Below are 19,436 nucleotides of genomic sequence, written 5' to 3' on the forward strand. Positions count from 1 at the left end.
ACATTGGTGACCATGTGAATGAAGGCAGGAAAGCCGCCCCTGGTGGAACGGCGTCCAGGAGGAATTCCATCCCCTACGAGGGCAGTTGGATGGCTCGGCCATAGTCATCCAGGTTAAAGTAACAGAGCCTGGAGCAAATAGGAGGACCACTCTCAACTTCCTAACTCTAGGATTCTTGGTGAAAGGAGAGGGCAAGTTTTGACGTGAATCAAGTGTAGAAGTTTAGATTGATATCTCTGGCTCAATATTCTGTCTTCTGAAGTGAGGGTGAGTTTGCATTTAAAATGAGCCTAGGAGTGTTTTCATTCAGAGACTGAACACAGCACAAAAGTGTTAGCCCTTCCCTGGTCTTGACTGAAGGGGGAGTATGGAAGGTGGAAGATTATTTTTGTACAGATGACAAAGGGTCACGATAACGTTAACAGCAGCAACACCATTCTCAATTTGCATACTCTGCGCTATGTCATCTTATTAGTAACTAAAACCATGATTCTCCGCTCTCCATTTTACAGACAAGGATTGTGGGTATAATGGTTAAGAGTTGTCTCAAAACATGGAGCTAATAAAAGAGAGGGTAGGGTGTATCATCATGGCTGTCAGTCCAGCAGACCCAAATGGTCATGTATCTGATGTTTCCCTTGCGGAGATCAGGGCTGTCCCAGCTGAAGGCCCATTCCCACTGCCTGTTACCCACCAAGAGCAGTGGTGACTTCTGGCTGACAGTGTAAGACACAGTTTGCTGAAATAGGCAATAGCGTGATGAGAAATCCAGAAAATGTCTCTTTGAGATTAAGAGTCATACAACAATCGAGCAACTGCGCTGGGCCCTTATTATCCCTGTATTGTGTTCATTGGTAAAATATGTATTTGTCCACCTAACATCTTGTCATGGCTGGTTTCCCTGTTCTTGACCTGAATCTTGCTTGAGATAAGTGCTCTCATGTTCAGGCCTTGTGGGCATTCAGACCCTGGAAAGCTGAGCATTATGAAGACCAGGAGCTGACTGAGAGTAGAGAGACTAATTCTGAGAAATGAACTCATCCTGTGGTAGGAGGTATGCAAACAAGGTTAGGAAAGCAGAAGGAAGCTGAAGAATGAGAATGAAAGGATTTTTTTTTCTCAAAACAGGAAATGTTCTAATGGGATATCCAGGAAGACCAAACCACCAAGATCTGAGAATTGCTAGAAGAGGTGTTTTAGCTTCAGTCTAGAATATGGAGAGCTGGGTGTTCAGGGGTCTTTGAGAATGGCTTGAAAATACAGCCAGGTGAGTCAGAACTCAGAAGAAACCTGAGCAGAGGAGGGAGCTTCAGGTATACAGATTTTAACTTAATCACACCGTTCTCAATATTTCTGAAAATAGAATCTTAAAGTCGTGCTATACATTTAAAATTGATTCATTAGGTCATCATAACGAGATATTTCTTGGGTACTTAGATCAGACACTGAGCATATGCTGTGATCTCTTTAAAATTAGTAGGTGGAAGATATGACAGCTTCAAACATACAAATAGCACCTAGGTTGTGCTTCCTTATTCTCTGCTCTGATTCTACTTATTTAATTAGGGCTGAAGAAAATCCCATTTACAGAACTACAGTGCGTCAGACTGACAATTGACTTTATGACAATGCGCCTCTCAGTGAAGCTACCGCGAAAAGACCACTGCCTACGGTCTGTGTGTGAAAATAACGATTGTAACCGACTGTCACCCCGTGTTCTTGCCTCGCTGGGAATGAACGGGCAGTCTGGGGAAAGGCAGCCCATATGTTCAAAGGTCATGATTCTGTGACTTAGGCTCGAATTCATCACAGGGATAAGGTAAGACCCACTCGCCATGAAAAGGTCAGCTTCAGAAAGAGCATCAGAACCCGTGTGCCGTGTCACTGGTCTCCGGTGACTTTACTAGGCGCTGCACGTCCTTCACAGCTGCCTTCGAAGCCCCGTGTCTAGTGCACTTTCTGCTTCAGACAGTAGCAGCCCCACCGTCCCAGCGACACCGCTCTAATTAGGATAAAACTTCGCCCACCGAGAGGACCTTGCTCTGGCACATCTCAGTCCCACAGGAAGCAGACGGGGCCCTGCCATTTTCATAAAGGAAGAGAACATTTTTTTCCAATAGATAATCATTAGCAGTCGAAGAAGGGTTCATGGAGAGGCTGCTTTATGGATAGAGTTAATCCAAATGCAAAAGGAAATATTAAGAAAAGCATGCATTCTGACTGAAGCGGTCGCCCAATATGAAGTGCCAGAATGAGGCAGTGATCCTCTTTCAGAAATATTTTGAAGCACCAAATAAAACAACCTTATTTTAACCTGGTCTTATATTAAAATAGCTTTTCCAGTGGGCTGTGCCTTTGAGACAGGCTACATTTCAGCATCGCGTAGGAAATTTGCGGAGATTCAAGTGACGTATCAGAGATAAAGAATCAAGTCTGTAGTTGTTTAGACTATAGCCCTTAAATAGTGGAGGTCATTTATTCTTGTAATTGATAATGGAATTAAAGCTTCTTTTTTGTCTGTTAATATATAGCATTGCCTTATAATTGATTTGATACAGAGATACTGACAGAGTCATTTAAAAAAACTCAATGTTTGAAATAGAAAGTTAAAACACACACCATTAGAGCATCTCCATAAAGAAACAAAACAATTTTTAAAAAACCTCCCAACTTCTCAACCTCTAGTGTAAGCACTAACCTATTAAATCTCCTCCCCTGCTGATGCACATGATCTATCCCCATTTGGAAAATTCAGAATTCAAATGTGAGTTTAGAAATTTAATTCTTACTGTAATAAGCATGCTTTTAATTTAAACTAAATGAATAGTTTATTTCACTCCTTCTGTATACTAAATTTTATTAATCTCTTCGTAATTTCAATTTTCAAGATTTTATTTAGGTGAAGAGAAATTTTGGAAGTTGTGATCAATTGGAAGAAATTGAAATTTCCTTAGGAAATCGCCTTGTTTATTTGCTCTATACACATACATCTGTCATGAATTATGCACTCATCTACAAGCCACCCAAATCATAGAAGCCATATTTGAAAAAGATTCCTGGGGTGTTGTTTTGTATTTCTTTGGTGGTGGGGAAACAGATCTAATATTAATTCACCTTTTGAAAACTTGCTCACTCATAATAAATTATATCCAAAAAATTATATTTCCTGTTTGTATGGAAAAGTTGTTTGTATTAATAAATCAATTATGAATAACTCTCTTGAATATTTAAACCAGTTCAGTAGCTGTTCTGGTTTACATGTCAGAGTATGCTCACATTTAAAGTAAGCTTATTAAAGTTACACAGAAGATGAAATAATTCCTTGGCCACTTTTAGTTTTTTTTATATCTATTTACTCTTTATTTGTTAATAAATATTTATATAAACACACCAATTTTCCTTAATATCATCTTTTACTTTCTATTAATATTTCACTTACATATCAAATATTTTAATCTCATTTCCCAATTACAGTCTTTGGAAAAGTCTAACACAGACGAAAATTTCCTCTAAGAATTCTGTACCTAAAAGTCTCTACATTTAAAATGGCAACAACCAAACAATGAACTTGTTCTGTATTATGCTTAAATATTAGATGTTAATCACTGAGTCTGTCTTTTTTTAGAACAATTAACCATCTTTTCAAGACTTCTTTCCGAGGAAATGCATAGTGAAAGTCTTAGAAATATGCTTATTTTTAAGAACAAAGAGTTCAGAAGTAACATAAAAAATTGTTGAAGATAGGAATTACAAAGCACTAAATAGAAAATAAAAATTGAATGTGATTTCAGGTAAAAGTCTACAAAGTTGTGAAAACTAGTCACGAATAAAAATGCCACTTTACCTTTCTTAATGTATCTAGTACAATGTTTAACGCTGAATTTTTAACTGGAACATGCCATTAAGATAGTCTCTAATCGTGTTATATCTCTTTATGATAATATGTAGATTTTAATTAAGATCAAGTTAGGGATATGGCGTTTTTTCAACTAAGCTAAAGCAAGAGTATTTGGTTTCTTCCCATAACATTAGGGGGCGACCTCCCCAAGGGGACAGCCTGCCCAGCAGCCCCAGTGAGACTCAAACCTCAGAAAAGCAGCCTCTGCAACATTGGCCTCTGTTGCCAATAAAACAATTGTCTTATGGTTTTCCCTGATCTCATTCTGTTTCACAAGCTGAATATGGATAAGCCTGGTCAGTGTTGAAACTAGAGGTCAAGGTTGCTTCGGGAACTGCTTGAAGCCACTCATTGGTGCATTTGTCAGCCAGATACCTCTTCCCTTGAAGCAGAGGATGAGGGCAGAGGAAACAGGATATCAAACCAGCCGACTTGACTGGGGTTTTGTGAGCTTCACATATATGTGTGTGTTCTATATTATTTATATATATATACACACACACATATGAGAGAGAGAGAAAGAGACTGTGTGTGTGTGTGTGTGTGATCGATTTGGATTCCTGTTTGTTGTCATTACATCACACACACACACACACACACACACACACGCATCATTTCATAATGAGGTCTATTGGACTTTGGAGTTCTGCTACTCTGGCCAAATTCCAAGGTATGTGATTATATTTTCCTTGTTCTAATCCCTTCCCTACTGTTAATTTAAGATGAAATGGCAGTCTTCAGTTTTACGTACCACCTCCCTCAGCTGACTGAAATTAAGATTGCCTCGTAGCAATCCTGGAATGAGTGAATGAAGGGTGTGAACCGGGCATCATTATATTGATATTTTCCTGATAAAATGAAACAAAAATCTATATATTTTATATCACAGCATGAAACTTTGCACATAATGTAGCAAGTGTAAGGTGTGAACCACGCTATGTTGATGTTCGTATCAATATTTTTTAATTACTCTTACTTTACAAAATTGACGACATTATTTCACTGCAGAGCAAGGAGGATAAAAAGGAAAGAAAGGTTAGGTGGGTAAATGTAGAAGTATTGAGTATTCATGGTGGATGCTGAAAAGGTTTGCATCAAGCTGCAACTATTATTCAAGTCTTGTGTCATGACTAAGCAATTAACTCACAAGCTTCACTGGAAAACTGCTCGACTTTCACTTAAACTACAGTATTCGGCTAACGGTCTCTGTTTTCACCAGTGAGGCTGGCTTTTAGGGGTGTTTGCCTAAAACAAACAAATTTTAAAAACAACAATGGAAATGCCACTTATTTTACATATATATATAATTTATACGTCTTATTGCTTATGCTTATAGTTGTTATTACTTCCAACAACTCTGTGAGGCAGGTTTTAATTGCTTCAACTGCACGGGTGTAAAAGCTGAGTCTCAGAGGTATATATATCAGAATACAGGACATGCTAATTATATACACTCGTGCTGAGATTGGAACACAAATTTTTCTAACCCCAAATCCATTGATACAAACATATGGGCATCTAGGATAATCCTAAATGCTACAGAAAATCTTACATTCTGGGTGGACTTGTGTCTCCCATGTTCATTGTCAATATTCTGCCGCCACCGGTCACCCTATGGGTTGTATCGATACTATCTTTGTGCTGATTGACATCATTTACTGGGATCCAAGCAGAAGGACTCATCACAGAGACTCAGTTAAGGGGAGCACGTGTACGAGAGCCATTCTGAGGAAAAAGAGTGGCAGCCTGATGCTCTGGGGCAAACAGAACAAACAAATGCAAACAATCTATGCCTGAAAAACCGAGACTTGGTTCTTGTCCTGATGTGACCACCAACCAACTCTCCAGTCTGGGGCGTGTCACCGAGCCTTCATCTCCTTGCGAGATGCAAGACACAAGGGCAGGCTTTCCCTTCTAGCTTTCCAATTTCTCAAACTTATGTTAGTCAGCAATCTGAAGAATGACATTAATAAAGTGATTTAAAAATTTGAGAGACCACAGTCTGAATCTTGGTGCCGCTACATATTAGCTATGAGACTTCGGACAAGTTATATAATCCTTTTAAGCACTGGTTTGTTCACATAGGAAGTTAGTACTAACTACTTTACAGATTTACTGAAAGGATCAGAGACAGGGCAGAGAGTCTACTGGCCAAAGTCTGTGGACAGAAGACAGAAAATTACTGTGGTGGTGATTGGTAATTGCTTATTTGATTCAATTGTTCATCTAAAGAGCTGAGCTACCCCTGAATGTGCCCCCACATCTCCCTTTATTACTCATCCTCATCTTCATAAGAACTTGGGATTCATAACACACACCTGTCTTTCTGTGTTATCCTTTCAGCAATTTAACAATCCAAGTCAGGACTGGCCTTTCCTGTTGTCAAAAATCAAGCTGATAATAATCTTGCACAATCAGCTCTAGCTCTCTAAGAAAAAAGCTGTTTTAACTGAAAGAATCTCCTTTTAAAGTGCAAGTTTCCAGAGAGTGGCCACCTTGAATTTTTAGTTTCGTTTTCCTCAGAACCAATTAGTGGGAACCAGGCTGTGCATTTGGTGAGACGGAATGAAGGTTTAAAGAAAGGATGGAGTGAGAACCTCAAAGGGAGGAGAAAGAAGAAGCATGGACTTCTGGAGCTCCTCTTGTCTGTAGTGTAGTTCTCTTCCATCCTATTTGTCTTGTGTGTGAACCCATGTCCAAGACCAGGTGGAAGAGGCCTCAGCTTTGGAGATTTGGCTCCAAGTTGTGATTCTGCCAGGAACCTATTCCTTGACTTTAGACACAACCTTGAACATCTAGGACACAGTTTATTTTGTTAAGATTGGTGTCATCTCTGACTTACTTAACTAAAAGTTTCAAATGTGGCTCAGATGAGATGAAATATATGGAAATATTTTGCACATAGAACTCCTTATGCAATGGGGAGTTATCATTTCCAATATTTTAAAATACATTCTGTACTTTTTTCCAGCTTCTTATATTATCCAGTTTCTTCCAGTAGTACTACTTCTTTTGGGGGGCCATAAGATTAGATTTAATTGTCTTTAGAATTAGGCATATTTCTTATGTAAAATTAATAAGATTGTATGGAAATGCAAATTTATGTAAATATCATGCAAATGGAAATTCAATGCATCATGATGAGCTCTCTATAGAATACAGAAAACAGGCATGGCTCCACTTACAGGAGCAAACATAAGCTCGAACATACAAATTCTATGGCATAATTAATCATATGCAATATTATAACTGTGGTAAGCCAAATTTCCAGTAAATAAAAAATGAATTATGAAGCATATACACTTTTAATTTGATAAACTGTCTTAGGGTTTGTTATGCGTGTGATCACCCCAGCAGTTGCCAGGGAGTTGGGTGTGATTCCCTTGTTCCCTCTTAGGTGGTATTGGAATTACGACACAGTGGGGGCAGAATGAGTGGCAGAAATAAAGACTAAAAGGGTTCTCAAGTAAACATACAAAGTCTTTAAGGTATGGTCTCTAGTTTGTTTTTATTTGTGGTCTAGTACAATGTCTGTATCATAATAGGTTTTCCATTAGCACTTGCTGGTATTTAGTATTCTATAATAAGTCATCCTGGACATATTTATTTATTCAGTAGAGGTTTAATAATTACTTAATATGCACAAAATGGGGCACAAAATACAAAGGAAAGGTCTTTGCTCCCATGAAGCTCTTGGATAACTGGGAAGATAAGACAAGAAGAAAATTCATTAAAATTCATGATAGAAGACCAGAATAGGTTCATGATGGCTTCGGGGAGGCGATAGTGTTGGATTGGGGTATTGAAAGATAAATAAAATTTTTAACCTTCATATATGTTTAGGATTTTGCTAAGACCTCTTTTCAGAAATAATTAATTTTCAGACTAACTTGATATCAAGGGGCCTTCATAAAATTTCTACAGGCTTAGCTTCCTCTTTAAAATGAGGTTTTATTATTCAATATGCTCTATGTGGTCTTTAGGTATTCCATTTATTAGACAAATAATTTTTAATACCTATTATATTGAGGCACCGGATGTTGAAAATATAAAAGTTAACAAGGTACGGTTAATTCCTGGCCTTCGTGGAGCATTTAGATTAGTGGAGGAAATAGATATTAAATAATTGAATATATATGTGATATATATATATATATATAATGATAGTAGTGTGAATGCTATGAAGGAAAAGAGTAAGATCCTGGAATATTTCTTGAAGTGGGAAGTTTATTATATGACTGGTGTAACAATTAGGAGGTCACCAAAAATGAATAAAGCAATAAAGGAATAAAGCAATAAATACAGCAGAAAGAGAGATGGTTTAGGATTCCCATGAAGGGACAGGATGCTGACAGGTGCCGGGTCACAGTGATGGTCTTGCAGACCTGGATACTCCTCACACTGGGGATTCTGAAGAGTTCACGGTCCGCATATAGTATGGTTAATTTTACCTGGAATATTTCACAACACGCTCAGAAGAAAACGAAGGTGATTAAGACTAGACTAGTGACAATAGGGGTTGAGATAAATGGACATGTGTGAGCAAAACTTAATAGAAATCATTGAACTTGGTGGCTGTTCGGGTATGTTAACAGAGAGGAAACTATGAAGGATGACTTCCTATATATTGTTGTGAATAGTTAGGTGCGTAAGAATACCCTTTACTGAGAAGAGGGGCGCTAGAGACTGAGCATTGTTTTATGGGGTGACATTAAATTGTGATTTTTTCCAAGTGGAGATATTATGGATTGCTGGACATATATGTTTGGAACTCAGAACAAAGTTCTAGAAATAACACATAAATGTGCTAGCCATGAACTTATTAGTGGTAATCACTTATAGTGAAAGTAAAAGGCATGGGAAGAGAATGGACACATTGTGAAGTAGTGCATAGTGAGAAGTGGGCATAGAGCAAGAGATGCCCACAGAATGAGGAGTAAAAGGAGAGCAGTAAAGGAAGGAGAGAAAAACTGGGAGAAGCCCTGAAAATAGGAAAAATATGAAATATAAAGGGACAGAGTAACTCAAGAAGGGAGTGAGGCATCCACGGTGTGGAAAGAACTGAGAGAAGCTGATAGCATAGCTGTTTCCTAAGTAAGTCAGTCTTGTCCTTTTCTCTCTCTCCCACCCCAAAAGGAATAGAGAAAGGGCGGGAGGAACACAGCCAAACAAGCAGAAGTGAGCGCACCTCAGCTCTCTGCTAGATGCATGGTGTTGGGCCAATGCCCTGACCACTCGGAGCCTCTTGGTCACCACTGTATAACGAGGATACCCGTGCATATCCATAGAACACTGGGTTTATAACGTGTGACAATGTGTGCAAAGTTCATGGCAATATCAAAGTTACTCTGCCCTAACCCAAACTCTCCCCTTTGCTCCTACTTTCTCTCCCAACAAATGCATACAGACCTGGGCTTTCATTTCCTCTTTTCTCCATCTCCAGGAAATGTTCAAAACATGTCAGAATACGTAGATTCTAATAACTTCTCTTAACTGGTGTATACACATAGGCACACACACAGGTATAACTTACAAAGCCCCAAATTCCAAAATGGAGACATTTTACCTACCTGAGGTCAAGTGCTTTTAGCCTAATGCTACAGAATTTTAAACTATAAACCAAAAAATGAACAAAACAAAAAATATAGCCAGTGGATTTGTAAATATTTGTTTAATTACCAGAGTCAAAGAGGAAATCAAAAGAACAAAATAATTAGAAGATAATAAACACTGAGTAAAAATGTGAACTCAGTGTAAGTCTTAAAACACTTTGCATATATCTAACCAAATAGATACTAAAAATTGAGCCAAACAGCCAGCCTGAAAGTGAGACAAAACCAAAACCAAAACAAAAGAGAAGGGCTGTGTTCATCCTGAGAGGGGGCCCCCCATATCTCTGGTTCTCTCCCCAGGAGCATGATGATACGCTTTGTGACACTCGGAAGTCGGATGTGACCATTGCCTTTCTTTAACCAAATGATGTGTGTCATTGCACGTTTGAAGCTCTAAAGGCCAGGTTCCATCGATTATCCTGTCTCTTCCCTGTGTGGCAGCCACGGCAGTAATCCACGATGTTTTCTGGTGTCAGGACAACTCAGAGAAGTGCTCCCGCCACCCTGCTGTGGGCAGAAAGCATGAGCAAGAGGTGGGTTTGATGCTTTAAGCCACTGAGATTTTGCCTTGCTTGTTACCTCAGAATCCCTATCCTGATGGGCATGCCACTCAAATAAGTACAAATACTGAAAAGTCCTAAAAATAACAGCAGGAATTAGTAAAATAGAATGACCCATGCCACAGAAAAAGATGAATAAATAAAAGACCTCTGATAAATTTCTGATTTATTAAATTTTTAAAAATTGAGAAAGAATACACAAAATTTAGCAACAAGGGGGTAAACCACAATTCTAGAGGAGATACACTTTAAGAAAGTTTTATGAACGTTATACATTATATAAAACTTTATGTTAATAAGTGTGAAAATATACTGAAAAATATTTTTAGGACATTGTAAATAATTAAAAACAATTGTATAAAAAAGTATATGGTTCATATGTTTTAAGAACTCTATAGAGTTTTCAAGGAATGCATACTTTCTAAAGTATTTCAAGCTTCAAAGCATAGAAAACGATCAATATTTTTTTAAAAACCTATATAACATAGGTATCTATATCGCCATTAATGCAAACACACACACACATCAGAATTTCAAGGTCACAAGGTTGCTCCAATACTGCAAAAATATTAATGCCTATTTCCTAAATAATGTGTAAAATTCATCTAAGTAATAGGTTAAAAGAGAAACTACATCCACTCTTTTTGAGTGGCAATAAAATTAATTTTAAAATGTAAAATATTTTCCTGATTAAAAGGAGATGTCAGTAAATTTGATATGGAAGAGAAATATCTTAATATAAGTGGAATATATCTCACACTGTAGTATCCTAATTAATGCAAAACACAGTGGAATTCCTATTAAAATGAGGTACAAAACAATCAGTCCCTTCATCACTACCATAATTCAACATTGTTCTTGAACTTCCAGCCAATGCATTAGGCACGAAACATAAATACCGAGTATAAACAATGGGAAGAATACCGTTACACTCAAAAGGTATGGTCATGTAAATAGAAAGTTCAGTAGCATCAAACGAGGAATTGTTCAAATTTTTAAACATTAATAAAAGGGAAATAGTGACATTCAAATTTCATCTTTTAAAGATTAGATATATTACATGTATAGCTTCCAGAGCAAGAAATTGTATTGAGTTTGCATGCAGTGAGTGCGAGTTAATAAAAACAACCCAAAAGAACATGTCTGTTCATTATATTTCTTATAAAAATAATAAAGTATTATTTAATAAGAATATTAGAACTCTGTCAAAGTATGCTGTTACAAAGAGTGAGCTCTTCATAAGGGCTGAGTCCTAGTTCTAAAACCGTGCCCATCACAATTTATCCCCAGACATTTATTTTTCTGTTCAGGACTTAAAGATACGTCAGAAAATTGCAATCTCTTTGATTAAAGTGTTTTGTAAGAGTTACTGTCACTCTCTCCACACTCGCTAACTAATGTTGTTTTCAAACTCTACAGGAGATGAAAGTCAAGTCCTTTGCTATTTTAAAGCATGTCCCTACCAGCCTATCTGACAAACAACATGTTTTCTCTGCAGTAACTGAGCAATAACCCCTCACCTCCACCACCACCTCCTCCTCCCAATTTTGAGATCTGTTGCTTTTGTTTAATATGGAGCAGTAAACCAGATGGCGTAGCGAGACAGAGCCTCGCCTATTGCATTCGTACTCCCAAAGCTAAGTATGCGAGTGTGAGTATAATTTGATGAATATTTTCAATTCTATGAAATCCTTTATTGCATTTATTATTGCTAATTTGTTGGGTGTTGTCATCTGGACCAGAAGTATCCCTTTTAAGTGACTCTATTAAAGAAACTCTCCATGAGATCAGGATCAAAAAGAATTTCACTTCTGAGTGACTTGTTTGCTCTTATCATATAGAGAGTTAACTCATGTAATTGTCATGTTTGATCTCTGCTTTGGCTACTAGGGAACTTGCACTCCATCTAGCACACAGTTTTATGCTAAGTGTCTCTGTGTGCTGGATTTACCCTGGCTGCAAGCAATTCTACCCTCTTACTTCTCTCATACCTAATTCCATCTTTACTTTTTATTGTCTTTTATTGAGTTTTTTGGCATATGTGTGTTATCTAACTTATTTTTACAATGAACTAAGCAGTATGCATATACAAATACTGCTTAAATTTCACAAGTTTGTATTGCACATTATTTTGTATTTTCTCCCTACTTTCTTCCCTCCCTGTTCTCTATATCTTTGGCCTGTATCTATCATTCCTCAAATCAGAATAGTTTTGATCAAAGGAATAAGCCTTAATACGTTATAAGCAGGCTTCCCTCTGTGAAGACGGTGGTTACTTTCCCTGTTATGGGTCTGGAGCCTTTCTTACCAACACACAGGCACGTATCTGAAGAAACTGAAAGAGGATAATTTTTATCAAGAACAAATGCAGACCAGTCCTTTGGGACGTCCGAGTACCCGTAAGATCTTATGAACCCGCTAATTGCTTTAAATACAAATCTGGAAAGTGGTCCAGGGGTCAGTGAGTCTGTACAGTTTCTTATTAGCTGAGTCAATATCGATGCTTTAAAATTGGGCAAGAACATGAAGACCTTGAAGCTTCTTTTGTTACAAGGAAACCAAAATGGAATATTAAATATTTAAAAAGTAGGTCAGACTTAATAAACGCGTTTTCAAGTGCCCCAGCCTTTAACTTAAGCCCCAGTATGGAAGAGATGGATTAGAAATGAATTATCAGAAGCCACACCAGTCTATGCTGGTGCTCTTGTCATGTCAAACTTCTATTTACACAGAAATAGCTTAATGAGAATTTACATCCAAAAGCCACAATAAGGATGCAGAAAATTAAATGCCTCATTCTCAGCAGAGGCAAATGTGCAGGGAGGCTGGGGATTAAGCCAAGACGTGGTGTCATAAAGTCTGGGGAGCACAGCTACAGAGAAAAGAGGTTGTAACAAACACACACACCCTGCCACTGAGCTGTCAGAATCCCCGTCCTGCTTCCACCACAAAATGACAGGATTTTCCCCACTGTGTTGAGAATGATGTTTTCCAGTCTCTGCTAACAGGCTCTGGGAATGAGGTGGTTTTAATGAAATACACCATGGGCTCTGCAATCTTTCAATGCACTAGATAGGAGGATATATATTATAAGCTTTTCTCTGTCACTGTTTCTGGGATGGTGTTACTGGCTGTGTTCCATGAAGAACGTCTTCCTGGGGAAGAGGGGCGGACCCGACCTGTCAGCAACTGTCTCTATTTGAGGCAAAGACCAGAAGACTCGGCTGATACTTGTCTCTTGAATAAAGCAGTAATGAACAAGGCACAGATCAACCCTGTATTTAAACTCTATCAATCTGTTACCAGTGCTTTGTATCAGGACTGCCTGCAGAGCTGCTGGGAAAGCCATATTGATCCCCAGCTACGCTCAGCTGCTTTAACTTTGATCGGCACAGGTACCTACTGAAAGCACCAGATTCGTCCAATGAGAAACAATTCTAAAAATCAACTGGCATAGGTACTTCTGAATTCTGGGTGCATGTTAGAACAATTAGGGAGTTATTCTAATCCTGGCTTAGAAATAACCATGGTGAGACCTCACTCCAGATCAGCTGAATCTGAATCTTTACCTTTGGGGCCCAGGTATCCTATTGTAAAATGCATCCCAGGTGAGCCTAAAGTTTAATCCAGAGTGAGAATATTTTAAATTCTATCCCTGCCAGACATATGGATGGGCTTAAACACCGTAGACAAGAATCTGTCTACTCTGTAAGAATTATTTCACTTTATAACCTACTAATGCAAAAGGCAGTCAGTCCATTATTTTCATTTCAGAAAACTCTAATTTTTCTAAACTCCTTAGAGTAAAAAAGTTTTCCCCTGCAATGTTCACCCTTTGGAACCACAGAGAATACATTTCACCCCTCTCTATATTTGAAGATAATTGTCATTATTATGGCTCCATTGTGTTTCTTTTCACAGGTTCCTTGACTTTCTCCTTGTGGTTCCAGGCTGTTTGTCCAGAGGGACACATGCTTCCAACTAAAATGAACATGTAAAGTGAGGCAAGTTCCCTGGGTCTGATGGGTGAACGTCCTTGGTTCCATTTGAGACCAGTGTCTCGGAAGGGCACTTGCGGATACAAGAGAAAAGCCTTAGAAAAACCCTCAAAAGCAATAAGGTAAACCTTCCACAGAAGTATTCTTATGGAGCACTGTTTTAACTAAAATTCTCGTATCTGAACTAGGCCACTGAAAATTCTGTGGCCTTGAACTGAAATAAATTTGTTTATCTTGCAAGTTAATCATCCCTGCACTTTTCAAACTCTTGTAAACTATGGATATGCTTAGAAAACACAAAGATTCATGATCTCTTATATTCCTGTGCTATTTTAAGCTGAAATATGTTAAAAATTCTAATATCGATAATGTTCAGTCTTCCTTGCATCCACCAGTCTCCCCACACTTTTAAATTTGATTTTAAAACATGAGAGACATTATTTTCTAAAAGCTTCACCTTGAGGAAATTGTAATAAAATATAAAGAGAAGAAAAATTAATTTTAATGCATCTTTTCTTTAGCTGTATAATAACAGGACTATTATGTTCTTTGAAGAATAGTATTGACTTATGTTTAGGGTTTAATTACTTACATGGAGTGCACAAATCATCTCATTTAATTCTAAAAACACCTCTATAAATAGGCATTATTATGATCATCATTTTACAGATGTGAATAGAAAGTTTCAGAGAGGATAAAAATTTAAGCAACCCAATAAATTGTGAATCTGTGTTGATTTTAATTATTTTAATTCCAAATAGATTCATCTTTCCACATTTTCATATAAGCCAAAAAAGGGTACACATTTCTGATGAGAGAGCTATCATTCTCCCCTCTCAAACGTCAAGTGCCCCCCACATATATTGATACATTCAAAAAAGTGAGAAAAATAATTAACTACCACATTTTCATGGTGAGAGCAGGGAAGAATATTTAAACGAAATGTGTCTTTACTGAACTTCCAAAAAGCTGGAGCTACAATGACCCCTTAGTATATTTTGTTTTCTCTCTGTTCATGCATGTTTAATGTCCTCTTCTAGGTCACTGAGGCCCATTGATTTCTAGAAAAACAGAGTCTACCTATCTTCACTTGTAAATTATGTATTTGTAGATAGTCTCCTCTGTGCAGAACCTTAAACTGAAGAGGAACAAATGGTCTGCAAAACCAGGGAGACAAAGCCTCCCACAAAGGGCTTTCTGAAAAAGGCAGCTTCTTCTCCAGGCTTTGTCAGCTGCCTCTCTGTTTCAACTTAGAATTTCCTTGTTCCTAACACCTTTAAACTAGAATGAACTTTTCTACATCTTTCATTAGATTCAAGATCCCAGCCACCAGGGGATCTACCTGTTCACCTGTGTTCACCTTTTGTAGCCCAGGAGTCCGGCACTGTGCCCCGCAGTCAGAGATACTCAGTAATCATATATTAAACAAATAAATAAATGAACTAAGAAATGAAGGAAAATGCAAACTGGGGCACGTTATGGGGTGAGAGAACCAGGGCCTGGGCACAAACCCCTATTGACCTTTAGTTCCTTGACAACAAGATTCCTATCATAAAAAAATGAATGAAGAGGACTCAGAGGAGGGAGAAGATACACCCAAAAGGCAGGTATGCTTTTCGAACTTGCCAATTACCCTGATAAATTGCAGGCAGAAATGACAAAACTGAATTCATTATGAGACGTACACATTCATTCATTCATAAACAACTCCTGAATGCCTCCATTGCAGACATTCTTCCATGCTCCAGGATGCCCAAGGGAATTGAAACAAGACACCTGCCATTGCAGATCTCACATCTGGAGGTTATGGTCCTGTCCCAAACCTACATCTACAGAATCCTTTCCAGAAAGGAAATGAAGGTCACTATCCTTCTCATAGCTCAAAACACCAGGTAGAAGGATGTGGAACGAGAGGGCTGTGGTTTGCTAAGCAGAGCTCTGAAAACAAACAAACAAGCAAACCAAACTTCTTGATTTCTGAAAAAAAAATACGTATACATTGAACAAAAGATTGTTAAAAAAAGAGTGATGGGAACTTAAACAAGCAAGCAAACAAACGGTGACATTTGAACACAGAATAGAATGGCATATAGCACAACAAAGAAGTCATTGATTAGGTGCAGCCTTGGTGAGGTGAAGGGTTAATGCCCACTGCCCTGGCTGGAAGGGCAGGGGTCCACAGAGGGCATCCAATTACCAGCGCAATTGATTTTGTCCTGGCGATATTGTTCTGACAACATGCAGTGTGTGAGAGGTGGGTGTCAGGGGCACCTGTGTCTGTGTAGATATCCACGTGCTTGGGGATGACGGTGGCCAGTGTGTCCCTGAAGCCACAGCCTGTCCTTGCCAGGACAGCAGCAGCCCTGGCATTGCAGGGCGAGGCAGGGGGAGGTGTCTTGCAGAGCTCTGAGACCACGGCTGTCACTCAAGGAATCATTAGCAATGAAAGGGAGGCGGTGACGCTTGTTGTGTTGTCATCACACTGCGAGAAGGCTGGCTGCCGACCAAATTAGCTTGCTTAGGGAGTGTGAATCAAAATGACATGTAATCTGAATGTTAATGAAAATTTTCTCTTGCTTCAGGCTTCAGATCCCATCCAAAAAGCTGTCGTCTGGAAGACATTATCTTCTTCCTCTCTCTCTCTCTCTCTCTCTCCTTCGTTTTAAATTTTCAAGTTTACATACACCGTAAAAATAACTTTTAGCCAGCAGTGCTTGGACAGCTGATGTTTAGTAAATCATATAGCTGAGTCAGTGGTGGAGGACCTTCCCTGAGGAAGAGGAAGATTTCGAGATAGTAATATAGTTCTTTACTTCAATGTGTGTCTGTGAAATATGGCAACTCTAATCCCAAGTGAAAATATTTTTGAAACGTAAGTCCAATCATCACTGTGAGGGAAGATGCATTTCTGTTTCCTCCTACACATTATAATACAAAGTGTGTCACATCTCATGTGATGAGGTATTAGCAGCTCTTGTTTTAAAATGGTTAACTATGTGTAACCACCCAGCAGTGTATTTATTTATTGCAAAGGTCTGTATCAAATTGCTTAATGTCAAGATTGTTTATGGCTTGCTATAAAATATTTTAAGAAATTTGATTTAAAAATAGCAAAATCAGATAACCAGAGATAGACAGGTGTGGGAGAATGTCGATGCAATTTATTTACACTCTGTTAGTCTTTGTTAGTGGAGGTATATTAGAGTTCATATTTCTAAGTTAAAAATACAGAAAGATGCCTCCTTGATAAGCAGTAATCCTGTTTCACTGGGCATGGGGAATATTAGAACAGACTCTGTGGAACGAGATGCACTGTATTTCTTTCTATGTTATACTCATTCTTTTCTGCATGTAGCAAAATTGGGATCATAGGAAACTAATCCCAGAGTTTAACAGAGAACCACCTGTGTGGTTTCTAAACCACAATTAAGCCAAAATTGTTTCCTGTGTCTTCATATCAAAAAATAAATGAAGATGTGATAAAGAAATGCAGTCTATTCTTATTCTACCCAATATTAAGGACCATTAATACTTTTTTTTTTTTTTTTTTTAAAAAGAGAGATCACTTGTCTGGAAGAAAAGAGATGTGGTATTCTAGTTCTAGTTCCATAATTATTATCTAGCTTTAGAACTTTTGAAAATCCACTTCATTCCCGCATTTATAATATAAAATGTCATAAATATTTTATTTTTAAATTGTTATTTTATGTGGGAGTACAGTTGATTAACAATGTTGTGTTAGTTTCAGATGTACAGAAAAGTGATTCAGTTATACATATACATGTATCTATTCTTTTTCAAATTCTTTTCCCATTTAGGTTACTACAGTGCATTGAGCAGAGTTCCCTGAGCTATAATATAAATAATTATTTTAGATTTTTGTAATTCTAAAATATTAATGGAAACACTTAGGACTCATGAACTTTATATGAATAATAATAATAATAACAACAACAACATATTGTCACTTTACCATATGCCAAGGACTGTGCTAAATACCTACTAAGCATTACTTCATTTAATTCTCACACTAAGGCTATAAAAAATATTATCTTTGTTTTAAGTTGAGAAAACTGAGACCTGGAGAGTTTAAGTAACTTATTCAAAAGCACAAGCTACTACACAGCATAGTTTGATTTGAATCCAAATCTCCCTGATTCTGAAATATATTTTATTAATGTTACATTCTGCTACCTCCTTTAGTGGTTCAGAAGCCTGTCAAAGTTTCCAAGGTAGTTGCTACAAATTTGCTGTTTGAAAAAAAATAAATGAATACATAAATCAAATTAATGCGATAGGTGATTGTGCTTTCAAGTAACATTTTGTTCAAAATCTATATCTTAACATAATACATGAAATTGTTTTTTTCCCTGTGGCCCTGGTGGCCATTCTAAAATATCAGCTCTAGAATGGCTTTAGCTGTGGGAGCATAGGAATAATTATCAGCCATCTTACTCTATGCCAGGGACTTCACTGTGAGGGTTTAATCCTCCCAACAGCTCCGTGGAACAAATATCGAAATTGAAAGGAAGAGAAAACTACGATATAGCTGCAATTAATGAGACATGGCTGGAAAAAGCTGCTAGATAAAAGTACTCCAGCATGGTTATTTTGTGGTTATTTTTTAATTAGGCTTTATGTTTCAGAGGAGTATTAGATTTACAGAACAATTGGGAAGATAGTACAGAGAGTTCCCATATAGTCACACAGAGTTTCCCCTGTATTAATACTTTACATTACTTTGTTACATTTGTTATAATCAATGAAAAGATACTGATGAAATATTATTAACAATAGTCCATATTGTATACAGAGTTCCTTAGTTTTTACCAAATTGGCCCTTTTTTTGTTCCAGGATTTATGCAGCGCAACATATTGTATCCAGCTCTCGTCTCTCCTTAAGCTCCTCCTGACTGCGACAGTTTTTCATATTTCCTCTTGTCTTTTATGAACTTGATAGTTTTGAGGAGCACTGGTCAGGGATACTGTAGGATTTTCCTGTGTTGGAATTTGTCTGATGTTTTACTTATGGTTTGACTAGGGCTCTGAGATTTGAGGGGGAAGATCACAGACATGAAGTGCCATTTTCATCATGTTACATCAAGGACACATAATAGCAACATAATTTATGACCTTTGATGTCGACTTGGATAACTTGTCTGAAGTGGTGGTTGTCAGGTTGTTACTGTAAAGTCACTCAAACCCCCCCTCCCCCTGGATTCCTCTTTGGAAGGAAGTCTCTGTGCAGCTCACACTTGAAGAGTTGGCGTTGTGATCTCTCTTCTTTAGAGCTGAACATCTATATAAATTATTTGGAATTCTTCTGCATGGGAGGTTTATTCCTCTTTCCTCATTGATTAATTTATTA

Source organism: Balaenoptera musculus, chromosome 13 (assembly GCF_009873245.2).
Source record: "Balaenoptera musculus isolate JJ_BM4_2016_0621 chromosome 13, mBalMus1.pri.v3, whole genome shotgun sequence".
Taxonomy (NCBI): Eukaryota; Metazoa; Chordata; class Mammalia; order Artiodactyla; family Balaenopteridae; genus Balaenoptera; species Balaenoptera musculus.